Consider the following 14,602-nt stretch of genomic DNA (forward strand, 5'->3'; position numbering starts at 1 on the left):
GAAGATTCTTTCTATGGAATCAAGAAACGCCGTTAACTTTTATAGCGCTCGGATCACCCTTCGGCTATTTTTTAGTTTCGGCATTCAGCTAGCTTGTCGTATACTGTGAACCTCACATATTTTGCAGTCCCTTCTTTTATTACATTTCCATTCATTCGCGGTCACGCTAGAAGCGCTTTGTTGAAATGTTTCAGTTTATGATGCCAATGAAGTACTGCAGGAGTCATATATCGCCGGAGGACTGCAAGAAATCAGTTGCTTCGTGTTGTTTTCATGGCCAACATTGTTCTCCTGATTTATTGTGAGCTTGTAGAAATTTTCAGTTTGTTTTTGCAGGACTCGTGAGAGTCCTTTGTTTGATTACGGTTGTCGATAAGTTATCATCGACTCTTATTGTTTGATGATGTTGAATATTTGATACAAACTGAATTCATGATCTACGATTCCAGTGGTGCATCATCATTGGTAAATTTATGCTTGAAATTTTGTTAACCGCATGATGTATGAAGTGTGATTCAAAAAGTCGAAGCCTTGTGGATCATATTCAAGAAAAACCTAATTTTTTCAGTATACAGTTTACAAAACCGCAAAATGTGTTTGGCTATTCTACTACTCAAGCCCAGTCATTTGATACCCATATTGAGGTGGTTGTGGAAAATATGTAATCCTCCATTTTGTAGCTGTGGACATCTTCGACTCACAATGATATAATTTATTGAATTGCATTGTCATCACAACCGATTGTGTGTACCAAATATCAGATCAATCTGTCAACAGGAAGAAGTTCGGTTACGGTTACGGTACATATCCCGGTAAAAAATCCCGAAACACGTCAAATTTAAATTATAATTTGACAAACTTCAAGAGAAAAATGCTTTCCCAACCTTCAACCTCCGTCGAATGACAGGTACCACCCCCAATTTTCCAAATGGAAAGTATAGGCTTGTGATAAATCGTTTGAAAGGTCTCCTCATTCTCTATTCAAAAATGTTATCGCTATCAAGTTTATTGCAACAATTGAGATAAAACAAATTGAAATCATGTGGTTACCGAAATTCGATGAAATACACAAAAAACTTATTCCAATATGCTAAAAACTCATTTCATGTTGAAGCACTGATAATGAAAAAGTAAGCAAAAACCATAGCAATATTCTTTTTAGATGGCATCCTTAAAAAAACTGTAAATAATTTCCATGGCAACGTTAGTCCAAAACACTTTGTCAACTTGTTTTGTATATTACAACATTAGTTGTCAGTATTTTAATTCAAGTTTAAAGGTCGTTAACTTCAAGTCTGACAAATGGTTAGATTAACGGTAACTCGATAAAACTCTAACACAGCAGGAAGTAGCACGCCCATTTCATGAGAAATTTCTTAATTTACCGCTCATATCTCAAGGAACAATAAGCAAAATAGAGAAGCAGTTTCGCGAACTTGGTCATGTGGGGTAGATAAAAAAAGAAGCTGCCAATGCAATGAGTGATAACTCAAATTAGATGTGATGCTTGAGTTTGAGGAAAACGCACATATATCGATTCATTACATTACATTCAATGTAAGCCAAACATTGATAGTAAACATATTGAAAGAAAATAAAATGCACCCCTATAAAATGATACCTACTCAGGAGCTCACAGAAGACGATTTTGAAAAGAGAACTCATTTTTGTTAGCAAAGGATAGACACGTTGGCTAACAATATCATCCAATTAGAAAGCCTTATGTTTTCTGATGAGTGAACTTTGTCTCTTAACGGTCATACTAATCGTCAAAATTGCTGCTACTGGTCAACGAAAAATCCTCACTGGATGAGAGAAGAACACACGCAATACTCCCAAAAGGTTAATGTTTGGGCAGGGATTGTAGAAAAACATATCATTGGCTCCTTTTTCATTGAGGGAAATTTGAATGGCGATAATTATTTGGCACTACTTCAAAAAAGGTTAGCAAATTTATATCCTGATCCAGGAAACCCTCATGTTCCGGTGAATACGATATGGTTTCCGCAGGATGGAGCATCACCACATTACCAAGTTAATGTCCGGCAATACCTCGATACAACATTTCCCAATCGGTGGTTAAAGAGGCGAGGATCTATTGAACGGCCAGCGCGATCACCTGATCTTTCATCATTATATTTCTTTTAATGGGGATATGTAAAGAGCAATGTGTACAAAACTGAACCTTCAGATTTGAATGACTTAAGAACGAATAACGCTTGCGATTAGGTCGGTCACGCCTGATATGTTGAATAATGTTAGAGTTTTATTTAAGAATAGGATGTTGCCAAGACGTTCGCGGTGAACATTTTGAACATCTACCTCGTTAACATCCATAGCTTTTTTACATATTCTATATTTCATTACTTTTTGCATTACATGCATTTTATCGAATTTTGGTAGCAACATGATTCTGATTTATTTTATCTTAATTGTTGCAATGAACTTGAAAGTGATAATATTTTTGAATGAATGTCATTCGAAGGGGATTGAAGGTAGGGGTGGCATTTTTAAGATGATGAATGTCAAAATATAATATACACTTGAAGTTTTGGGAAAGAAAGTTTTTGCCTTTCTACTACTCCATCTGATACAAAAAAAGGGATGAGATAATCTTCCAAAGAAAGGAAGGAAGTAATCAATTTGAAAATGAGTAACTCTATATATGGATGTGTAGATCATGCAAAGAAGTAACTTTCAGACACAAACTGAAAGAAAGTTCTCCTAAAACAGCTACTTTCATATAAACATTGAATTACACGTAAGAAAAAAAAATTCTTTCGAAACAAATTCTTCTATATGAACACTGAATTATACAGAAGATCCTTTTCTCTACTCAGTTTGTATTTCAAACATTTGTTGTGGAATAAGAATCAGATATCATTCACATGATATCTGATTCTCACATGAGTGTTCCATGTGAGTACAATTTATTACCATTCATTCAAAGTAGAACTCATGTGAATATCTGATTCTTATTCCACAACAAATGTTCGAAATACAAACTGAGTAGAGAAAAGTATCTTCTGTATAATTTAGTGTTCATTTAGAAGTATTTGTTTCGAAAGAATTTTTTTTCTTTCGTGTAATTCAATGTTTATATGAAAGTAGCTGTTTCAGAAGGACTTTCTTTCAGTTTGTGTCTGAAAGTTACTTCTTTGCATGATCTACACATCCATGTATGAGGTTACTCATTTTCAAATTGATTACTTCCTTCCTTTCTTTGGAAGATTCTCTCATCCCTTTTTTTGTATCAGATGGAGTAGTAGAAAGCCAAAAATTCTCTTTCCCAAAAATTAATCACTTCTAAAAATACAACCCCTTCAATTCAAACATTTGAAGTGTTTCTGTTTTTTTTTAAATATGAACAGTAACCGGAATAATGAATTTATTTCATTTGGCTTTTACACACTGTATATTGAACAATATGGGTTCCAAAACTGTACCTTGTATAACTCAAAATTCTATTGTTTCAAAGTTACTATGATGCTCGTTTATCTTCACACATTGATATTGCAGAAGAATTAGTGACTGGATTGAATATAAATCGGTTCAATTCGTGAGGTTGCAGTCAATAGCTGGGCTGTTACAAAGAAAACTCTTCGTTATATGTCAAGCTTTCAGTATATTTCACACCTTCGTCAGGACAACTACAATAATAAGATTATATATCTTGTAAAAAATATACAAATATGGAGAATTTACTAACGTGAGAATAAAATAAAAAATGGTTCAAAAACATGAAATGATGACAGTTTTTAAAAAATTGACTGACAATGTTAAGTGGGAAATTCTGAATAATACTCGAATTACTAGATCTTTCATTTATTCGAGTATTATTCAGAATTTTCCCACTTGTCATTGTCAGTCAAATTTTGAACAACTGTCATCATTTCATGTTTTTTCTATCTGTTTTTGATATATATATATATATATATATATATATATCATCCTGTCGTCTGCCTCTTTATATGGTCAGAGCGTCTCAACTCAGGTATTCCAGGTACTTTAGGTAAATTTGCCTGTATTTGTACTGCATCAGGTACCCTTCTTTGTGTTAGATCTTCTCTAGGAATGTGTATGGTTTTGTTTGATATATTGAATGTGAGGTCTTGTTATGTTTTGATTTGTACTTGTTCCTCGATAAGTGATTTATGACTGTTGAATTTATGGATGTTCAAGTTTTCCCAAATGTCCATGCGGTTTCCCTTGTTGACTTGTTTTATGAGTTTTATGTTCTCTGGTAGGAAGAAATTATGTTTGTTTTGTATGGCGTGTGTTGCGAGGTTTGATTTATATATTATTGGATTTATGTATGCCTTTTTGTGCTCATTGTACCTTTGGATTAGTTTTTTTTTGGTTTGGCCGATATAGAATTATTTGCAGTCCGAGCATTGTATACTGTATATCCCGTTTTGATCTTTGTCATCTTCTTTTTCATAGTTGTTCATTTTTTGTGTTATCTTCGTGTTCGGCTTGTATGTGATGTTGATGTTCAGTGGTTTGAAGATGTTTGTTAGTTTTTTGGTTTGGTGTCCTACGTACGTAAATGCTGTCCATCGTTGTGTTGTTTTGTCTGTTGGGGTGGCTTGATCCTTGTTCTGTATTTTTTGTTTGATTCTGTTTTCTAGTTTATCTATTGTCTTTTGGGTGTATCCGTTTCGTTCGCTATTTGGTATATGACTTTCCGTTCTTTGTTTCGGGCTTCATTGCTGAGTGTTAGCCTTAATTCCTTCATATATAGAATGTTAAGGATATATATTTGTTGAATACCTTTTTATTATTTCTGCGATTTGATCTCTCAAACCTACTCGTTTTATAGATTCGAGTCTTTTCTTGGCAAACGGTGTCAAATGCTTTTGATAACACACTTCGTTATTGTCAGGAATTGAATGGTGACCAATTGAAAAATCTACATGAAACAAGAAATTTTTTCTCCAAATTTTGATGTTTATCGTTTGCTTCTGAACCCTTGAAATTAATATAAAACTGCTAATCACTCAGAATAGCTGATCGGATTTTCGAAAACTAAAAAATATTCGACAGAAAATTGAATTACCTATGAAACTACAGAAAATTATACTTTTTCACTAAAATTTGATTTCACCTTGATATCTTGTTCCGTTCAAAAGTTACGAGGCGGGGGCTAATATTTACCTCCGCACTGTAGTCATCATTTTTCTTGCCTCGAAAGAGCCAATCTACAACTTTTAATTAAGTGCATATAACTGCTGCAGAAACTAAACAGTTCTCTTTATTGCTAGACATTTTCATAAGGTATCTTACTGATATTCATTTCAATTCAGTGCCAACCTAATTTACTGTAAGCGAGAACTTAGTGTAAGGAAGGTAAAAAGAATCAGAACTTATTTGGACTGAATACGAACTCTCAGAGAAATGAAGAGGAATGTTCATTGCAGTTCACTTGCCTGAGAATATGTGGGCATTTGAAACGGTTACGACTGGCAAAATAATGTGGTAGCGTCTACGGTGGAGATTTTCTCTTTATATTCTATTTTTCAAATTACAACACTGATTGCACCCAACAGTCTCATTCTTATTAAGCGACTCGAGCATTCTACGAAATCACTAACGGGATGAAACTTTTAGTGTTTTATTATATCAGTGCATTTAAAAGCACATTTCCGAGATATACCATTACTCTAATTTCATGATGTTATGAATAGACTTTTTCTGAAATAATCAGAAGCAGGTCATCGAAGAGAGAACGCTGTTTTTCATAGTTCACGATATCTAACTATACTATAACAATTTTCAATTGAAGGTGATTCATTAGCAATGTCGCACTTGAGGTGACCAACAGATAATCCTCTTACCAGCTCTGTAGAGGCGTACCTAAATAATATTTTTATTCATTTAAACACATAGGTAATTACGTAAAAATTGTTATAGCAGGTGGCGCTACCTGGTGTCAATGGTAAAACTAATTACATTTTCTTATTATGCCTAATACAGTACTTTAAAAAAACAGAAAAATTTACAAAATAATCATTATGTTCCTTTTACATAGAAAGAGAACTACAAAGCAAAGACATAATTATCTATGTTATGCTTATAAAGTTTCAAAATCCATTGACTCGTCCGAAGAGGAATCCCCAGTCACACTTAAATCTATTATTATTTTGTCGAAAACAGTGTCTACCATTCCGTCCAATCTCCACATTTTCTCTTCTTCTTTGATCACATGGGCTACAGCAATCTTCGTTCTGTATCCGTTCCATTGCGAGTTCTAATAAACGTTGGACATCAGAAATTTTATATGTTACGTTTTCACGAGCTACGTAACCCTTAATTTGAGCCCAGATTAATTCTATCGGGTTCAACTCGCAATGGTAAGGAGGAAATCTCAAAATGGTGATGCCTTCAGCACGAGCTATTGTATTCACCATATGTTGGCGATATTTGTCACGATGCTGTTTAATGACACTCATAAGCTCGGCCTCAACCATGTCCTCGGAAAATGGAATTCCTTTTTGTCCTAACCAACTCTGCATGTCTGCTTTTCTGGTGGTCATAGTTGGCAGCTACTACTAATCGGCTGTGATGAGAAGCGTTATCCATTACTATTACCGAATTTGGCTCGACTCGTGAAAGAAGGGATTCAAACTATCCTTCAAAGCGTTGTGCGTCAATATCTTCGTGATAATCCCACGGTTTTTTTGGATGGAAAAATTAGTGCAGTATCGTCTAAAAAGCCACTCTCGCTACCTATATGGGCGACAATTAGTCGTTGCCCTTTACCCGTTGGTTCGTGTAACCCTATTGATAATCCGTCCACAAGCGCTTGACGATAACTATTTACTGTAGTATATTGCCAGATCTTGGATACTGTGTGACCAGCATTCATCCACGTTTCGTCCAGATAATAAATTTTTTTGTGAGCAGAACGCATTTCTCTAATAGAGCGAAGATATCGCCGTCACCATGAGACTATTTCTTCTCTTTATATTGAGACAGATTTACGGGATCGTTTGGCATGTATAAATTTTAAATCTTCTTTTATTATTTCCCTTTACTTCTCTTTGCTCATTTTAGGAATGAGATCATTATCCGTTACCTTTGTCCTAATGGATTCGAGTATTGTCACTTTATTCTCAAAAAAGAAATAATGAACGGTATAGCGTACAAAATTTTTCTGGTACTCGTTCGATTCAAATTTTTGCTACCACGACAATGTACTTTTGGAGCTTGCACAATCCCAGTCACCTTTTTTTCACGTACAATGCGTTCAATTGTCGACACGGATATTTCCGTTAAAACTGAACACTGGACTACAACTTCCATTGTACGGAGTGTATTTTTTAAATTTTCGTACACTACAGACCAATCTGTTTTTCTTCTAACGACATAAACTTCCGCTTTCTTTGTACATTACGTGGACCTTCTACGGCATCCATCTTATTAAAAATAATAAAATTCAATGATATTATTCAGCTATTTGTCAGTTGTTTACTTACCTCAAAAACTATTTTAAAGTTGATGTATTTTGAGAAACACTTCATTGTGAGAATTTTACTAGAACAGATTAATAAATCTGCAATACGTGTTTCGCTGCACAGTAGCTTTTTCAAACGTGTTCACTAACAAACAGAATTACACATACATTGTGATTTATATACACTTTTTGAAATATTACTATCTACCTAGAAACTGATAATATACTAGGAACTAATTGATGACAGTTATACCTGAGTTTAACGAACATTTATACCTGAGTTCAATGAAGATGTCAACTAATTATCTCACAATAAAGTGTGAATGGAATGAAAATCTATGATAATATATTTTGAAAAACAAGTTAATAAATATAATAGTCTATTTAATAAATATAATAAAATATATTCAATAAATAGAAAACAACAAATATAATAGACCTGCGAAGTGTTGATCAGTTTACCGATGTTTCAAAGTATTTAACGAACTCGTTCACCTATTCGCTCGTTTATCCCCTATCGATATGCAGAAGCTATCTTGTTACAGGGGGCAAATTTTATGGAATCATCTTACTTTTCAATTATTTACAATGGCGATACATAGACGATAAAAATTACCCCGGTAAGGATTTAGTTCTAACATTTAACATTGTTGCCGTTAGCTCTCAGTCCAATTTGTATATTTGTTACCTTCAATTGGAAATTGTCAGACTATAAGTACTATGAAAAACACAAAATGAAAGTTCAGTCACAGTGATTTTCTATAATATAGTTTCTACTTTATCCAATTACTACATTATATGTTGAAATAGAAAATTCTAGTGACTGCTAACGCGTGACATGACTCAAGTTCTAGAGTTTTAGAAACCGTAAAAATTGAATTTATCCGAGAATGAATCTCTCGTTATATTCCAAATAAAAATATCATTTCCATAACGAGCTTCAATACTTATGACACTTGGATGTTGGAGATTCTCGATTCTATCACCTTCTAGAGGGCTAGCTCTAATATCAGATGGAAACCGAAATTGAATCTGATGAACAACATGGTGGAGGATGTTGTCCCGTGACTGATTGTCATCCGCCTTAAATTTTGTTCAATGGGCAACGTACCGCGCGGTCGCAAAAATTGTCCTACCGAGAAGACTATTCACAATGTGGTGGATGAATTTGAGTCCCCTGGTTCAGAAAACGATCGACTAACACCCGTAAGTCAACGAAACGCAAAATCTGCTGAAAACATCGCCGCTGTTTGTGAGAGTGTGCAGGAGGATCTGAGGCAGTCGACTTCGCATTGTTCACAAGGAATCGGCTTTTGGTAGACCACGACTTGGGTAATTTTGCGTCGTGACTTGGGCCTGCACCTGTAGAAAATTCAAGTGATTCATGACCTGAAGGTGAAACACCATAGACAACGACGTGTGTTTGCTGAATGGCCTCTGAAGCAGTTGGAACTGACCTTAATTTTCATGGAAAAATCATCTTCAGCGATGAGGCCCATTTCTTGATGAATGAGTACGTGAACAAACAAAATTGTCGAATTTGGGACGATACCAATTCACATGAGATCCAAGAGCGTCCAATGCATCCAGAAAAAATAACTTATTAGAGTAAATTTTTTGAGAACAACTTCTTTTGGCCTGAATTGGATGACCTGTACACCAACGACATGTGCCACACAGCTTACGCCACATTGTTACGGTTACAAAATTCGTAACTCCAAATATTTCTGGTTATAATCTCCAAATGCTATTTATTGTCTCTAGCATAACAGGACACACCAATCCTTTGTATTGGTCTAGTATGTGATTTCAACAAAGTCATTTTTGGAACGGTATTCGCGAAACGATACCATCTAGAAGTGTTGTTTGTAGAACGTACCTTTAATTGCAATGTTATCAGCTGGCAGAACTGCGCTGTAGTCTCGAAATTAAGGTCCGGACTAACTCTTGTTGGAGTGATTTGTTATTTCATATGTGATGAAATACATATTCAATTAGTTGTTTCTTGATAGGAAATTGGTCGTAAGAAGAGGTTGTTTAGTATACTATAAATAGGAATCGAATCATAGGCTAAATGGCATGAATTGGAATTGTTTTAGAAAACAGGTTTTGTGATTGGTCGCTGATTACATTCCTGTAAAGTGTAAATATATTTATTTTTAGTCTTGTTGTTTTGGTAGGCACTGACGGAAAAACGTCAGGGTAAAGGATCACTTCCGGAAGGTGGAATTTGAGGTTGCGAGTAGATTTTCTTTGGGGAAGATATAGGTCGCCGGTGGAAAAAAGTTTAACTGGTCCAACGTTAGGGTAATATCACTAGAGAGTGTCAGTGTCCGTTAGTAGATGCGGGATTTCACCCTTCGTGGAAATAATCCGTTCATTGTGTCTGGAAGTAGTCAATGGAAGCAGGATTGAGGAAGGTTGTTTGCATGCCTGATTCCGGTAACTAGTTCACGTGGCCATCTTCTACATAGAAAAAAAAAATCTCGACTCTGTCGAGGTAAGTGAATTCGGTTTTATGAATTTCACAATCATGAGAGTTTTCTCTTTTGTTTCACAGATTTTTGTTCTGGTTGTGAGAATCAACCTATTAATCAAAAGTAGATTTGAGGTTCATCTAAGGGCTGTCCCCTTGAGTAGGTTAGTCAATCTTGAGATGCGGAATTCTTTCATCAACCGTATTCTCCACTGTTTGCTGGTACTGGTATTCGTCTAAAAAGATTGTATTACTCACCCTGGGAAAGGAAAAACAGCAGAAGGCTGAAGTGAAGTCAGAGCAATGGCATGGTATCATCAGAATGCTAGGCTAAGTATTCATTGTCAAGGTAACCTCTTCGCAGTGTTGAATATGACTATTTGGAGTTTATTATGAGCGTAATTTACAATCAAAGTGTTGAATTGAAGAAAGGGTTATAATATTAGTTTTTCCCAAGAGTAACTGTACGCTTTCAGCAATTGCTTTAAGTCCCTACTCAGTATAGTATAGACATTCATTTACATTTATGTAGATACCGAATAAGTATCTCAAAATTCAGACAAAAAGATTGATAATCTAGTCAAGATTAATGTATATATGTATAGACACACAAATAGTGTAGTTTTCAAGTTCAACCTAATTTTCAGAGATAAGTTCTGGGGTTATGTTTTGTGTACAGTATTAAAACGTTTAATTTCAATTTTTTTTATGATAACAAGCCATCAAATTCTGACAGAGGTAGCAAATAGATTCCTGATCACCTGAGTCGCTTTGTTTTTGTTTTCCCTGTGATTTTTTTTGCAGCACATACAATAGATCTTTGTTTTTCTAGCTAATAAGGTAATTTCCCTATTTATTTGGGTTTTGGGGATACTTATTTCTTCTTCCCATATAGCCATCCCTAACCAGGGGAGGTAGGACACTCTGACATCTCCATACATGATAGAAAGATTTGCTGAATTGATATTTCGATACAGGTATGTTCGTTCCTTGGGGAAGATTGAGTTAGCCGGAGAGTCTTCTACACTAACAGGTTTGACAACACCCGCAGGGACGTAGCAACATTAGATATTCTTCACGGGTGATTCGAGGGCATGATCATCTTCCGTGGAGGTGATATGAAGTGACCACCGAGATCGTGCGATTTGAACCCGTTAGACTTTTTTTCGTGGGGTTTCCTTAAGTTACACAATACTGTTTGAAGATGTGAAACAACTTGCCCCCGATGATGGATACCACAGTTGGCTTGTGGGTAGCCATAGAAATCCATAAACAGAAAGATGAGAGAAAGCGGTAACTAAAAGATGCTAAAGTGACAACAGCGCAATGCAATGTTGCGTTAACAGGTAATAACACTTCATAGATAGATAGATATATTTATTTGATCATGTTATGTATAAAATACATTTATGACAAGTCAGAAAATCAAATAGATGTAAGGTACAAAGTTTTCTATAAAATAAAATAAACAGTAAAAATTTGTAATAAGTTTACAGGGTACATTATAACATATTAACAAATCAAGTGTGGAGGTTCGGCGAGCATCTTTCTTGCGTCAGAAGTGTTTCTACGCACATGTTTTAAATATTCTGAAGTGGAATAAAAGCAGTTTTTTTATATTTTTTATTACTTTTTAAAAAAAAACATATCATATTTTCAATATTGGCAGGAAGTGCATTATACAATTTGAAATTATAGAGGTTTTTGGTGATTTTATCAGCCTGAAACGTTGAAGTCTAATAACATTGCTGTTACGTGTTACTGTTACGTGTTACGTGTATCATGATTGTGTAAAATGGATTGCTTGGGAAACAAGGGGGCCCTTTTGTGAATATCTAATAGGCTTGAGTTACATACAAAGACGGTACCTACATAATTTCATGAGTGATGAATGATTCACGGCAAGAATCCCTGAAACCGATTCCAGCAAGAATTCTCAGAGAGCTTTTTTCTATAATATAAAAATTCATTGGGCATCACTAGAATTTCCCCAAAGTAGAATACCGTAAGAAATGTGAGACTGTATGAGCGAGTGAAATACTATTTTCAACGTAGTGAAATTTGTTATTGGTTTCAGCTGTCTAAGTGAAAATGAGGCACTCGATAGCTTACTTTTCAAACTTGACATGTGGCTTGACCAATTTTGCCTATTGTCCAGAGTAAAACCCAATAATTTCACACACTGGAATACAGGTAATGACAGAGCCATAGAAACAATTATGTTTTGTGATTTTTCCTTATTCATCATGAGTTTGTTGATACTGAACCAGTGCTCCGCTTTTTCTTGTATTTCCATAGACTTATCAACAAGAGCTGAATAATTCCTAGAAGAGTATATCAAGGATGTATCTATCGTCAGCAAATAGTACACCGTGACATGGCTTCATATAGTTGTAAAAATCATTGATGTAAATAACGAACGAAAGCGGGCCCAAAACCGATCCCTGCAGTACACCTTGGTTAATCGGCCTCAGCTCAGAAAATGTATTGTTATAAAAAACTCTCTGGGAACGATTATTCAGGTGAGTTTCAATCAAACCCAAAGGAGTACCTCTTACACCATAATATGACAGTTTTTCGAGTAAAATGATGTGGGAAAGACAGCACGGCACGGTACGGCCAATAGCAACGCATTAACAAGCGAGGCGGACTACCTGAGTCAACATAAATATAACCTACGAACTACAAATCCGTCATCTGTGAATCATCAAGATGAATAATGCTCTGAAGAAGCCAGCGACTCGTGCTGGCAAAACGTTAGGATGCAGTTTCAAACTACGATGGCCTTCAAACCCGAATGAAGATAGTAACACTGCTCTGCAAATATTACCTAATTATATTTTGAAACATTTCTCAATATTGATTTCACAGAACTTGATTTCATAATGGAGTATACAATTATAATAGGAAAATGATAAGGAAAATTTGAGAATCTCCAAGTTATTACTAATATCCGATATTTGGAAAATAATATTTTCAACAACAATAACAAAATTATTTCTCGGAAGAACAGAAGAGAGTTCATTTGACGGAAGTCAAAAGGACATAATTTTACAGATCTACTGAATAAACACTCTACATTAGTTGTACACATTCAACAACATTGAATCATCATCAAATCAGAATTTGTGTATAACTGACGAGAGTTCAAAGCAGGAAAAATCAGCTCTGATTCGCTCCTTTGCCTATTCCGGATATCGAAATGAAATTGAAAAGCGGAATGAAAGTCGCTTTTCATCCGTATAACCGCAAATTATAGAAAATTGCTCATTACCAGTTTATTGACATTTCCAGGGCCAGTTGCATTCAGTTAATGGCTTGTTATGTTGCTGTTACGACGATTCAATTAACATTCAAATTAATGAGACGAAATGAGAGTAATTAGAAGCGTTGTTTATTTTATGGCCGGTCACTGGAGGTACACAACAACGTCTATTATCAGATCGTCAATTTTCTATAATGTAGGTTTCATTGAATCATATAACTTGCCTACTGTGCAGTACAATGATTACGTCCATTATTATCCTTGCTCTGCTAATGCTTGAACGAATAAAAATGATCGTCTGCTCAAAACCAAAACTGGACCTACGACTTATCAAGTTAATTCCAAGTTTATGTGGATATAAAATTAACTATAGGAAAATAGATTTGTCACGACCACACATGAACAAGCTGTTGTAAAAAAACAGCTGATTTTGAAAACAATATCAATATTTGAATTCAATATATGTTCATGGGAAAATACGATTTCAATCAGTTTTTCATTATAAAACTATACTTAACCCTTATACTTAGAATGAATGAATTTCTTCGTCAGCCGCATCTTTCATTCAGGTACGTTAATCATTATTGATGTAGTGCAATATGTCGAAACTATTCACTTACGTCAATGAATGGACAAACCGATATTTCTTATCAACTCCACTAAAATGAGTTTCAAAATGGCCTCTACAAATGCAACCTTCGGAATTGTGCAAACTGAGAAGGTCTTACATTTTTGTGTGTTCTTTCCATCGAATCCTAGGCAAATACCGCAAAAATGGGACCCGTATTCAAGTGTCGTTTCACGGTGAAACCGATCTACCTCTCAAACTGACCCCTTGCCTTCTTCACGACATCAAAGAAATGATCATTCGATGAATTCAATGAGTAAAACAATCACTTCAGTTTCAACTGCTCTACTTTACTATCGTTACTTTTTTGTGTAACTTTTTCAATTATTGAAAAAAAGAAGAATATGCGAACAGCATACAATCATCATGGCTGCATATCAAGAAAATAATAGTGCATTTTCGTTACTTTATCTCAAACTAGCTAAATATGAAGATTTTGAATATTTTTCCAACAAGTCTTAGTTTGGTTATATGATGATTTAGTTTTTAAAAAGAACAACTCTTTTTTTCCAACGTTTTAATTTAATTGAATCTTTGTTCAGGGTTCAGTAATGATGTGTTTTCAGAAATATCCTGTTACAATACTTATAACTGTTCAATTTTACGAGAAATCATGAATTCCCCGTTAAATTACTTACCGAAAAGGAGTTTTTCCGTGTTGAAAATATAACTATTTTCAAAATATCAGACATATTAGATGCCCAATAAAAACAAAGAACACTAAAATAATGAAATTTTAGAAAAAACGATAGCACTATACCGATTATTCAGGTATTT

General features: G+C 34.9%; 1 protein-coding gene and 1 long non-coding RNA gene across 5 annotated transcripts in view; both read left to right on the top strand.

The window, feature by feature from the left end:
• The window catches only part of LOC111507119 (5-oxoprolinase), a 137,383-nt gene that overhangs the window by 96,352 nt on the left and 26,429 nt on the right, over positions 1 to 14,602 (top strand). The window lies entirely within an intron of this gene.
• Positions 9,153 to 10,732, top strand: LOC111507368 (uncharacterized). Its single transcript, XR_002722386.2, has 2 exons — positions 9,153 to 9,956; positions 10,017 to 10,732. It is a non-coding gene; the product is annotated as an uncharacterized lncRNA (long non-coding RNA).

Source organism: Leptinotarsa decemlineata, unplaced genomic scaffold (genome assembly GCF_025532065.1).
Source record: "Leptinotarsa decemlineata unplaced genomic scaffold, Ldec_3_MD MMD2_tig00000010_RagTag_RagTag, whole genome shotgun sequence".
Classification (NCBI taxonomy): domain Eukaryota; kingdom Metazoa; phylum Arthropoda; class Insecta; order Coleoptera; family Chrysomelidae; genus Leptinotarsa; species Leptinotarsa decemlineata.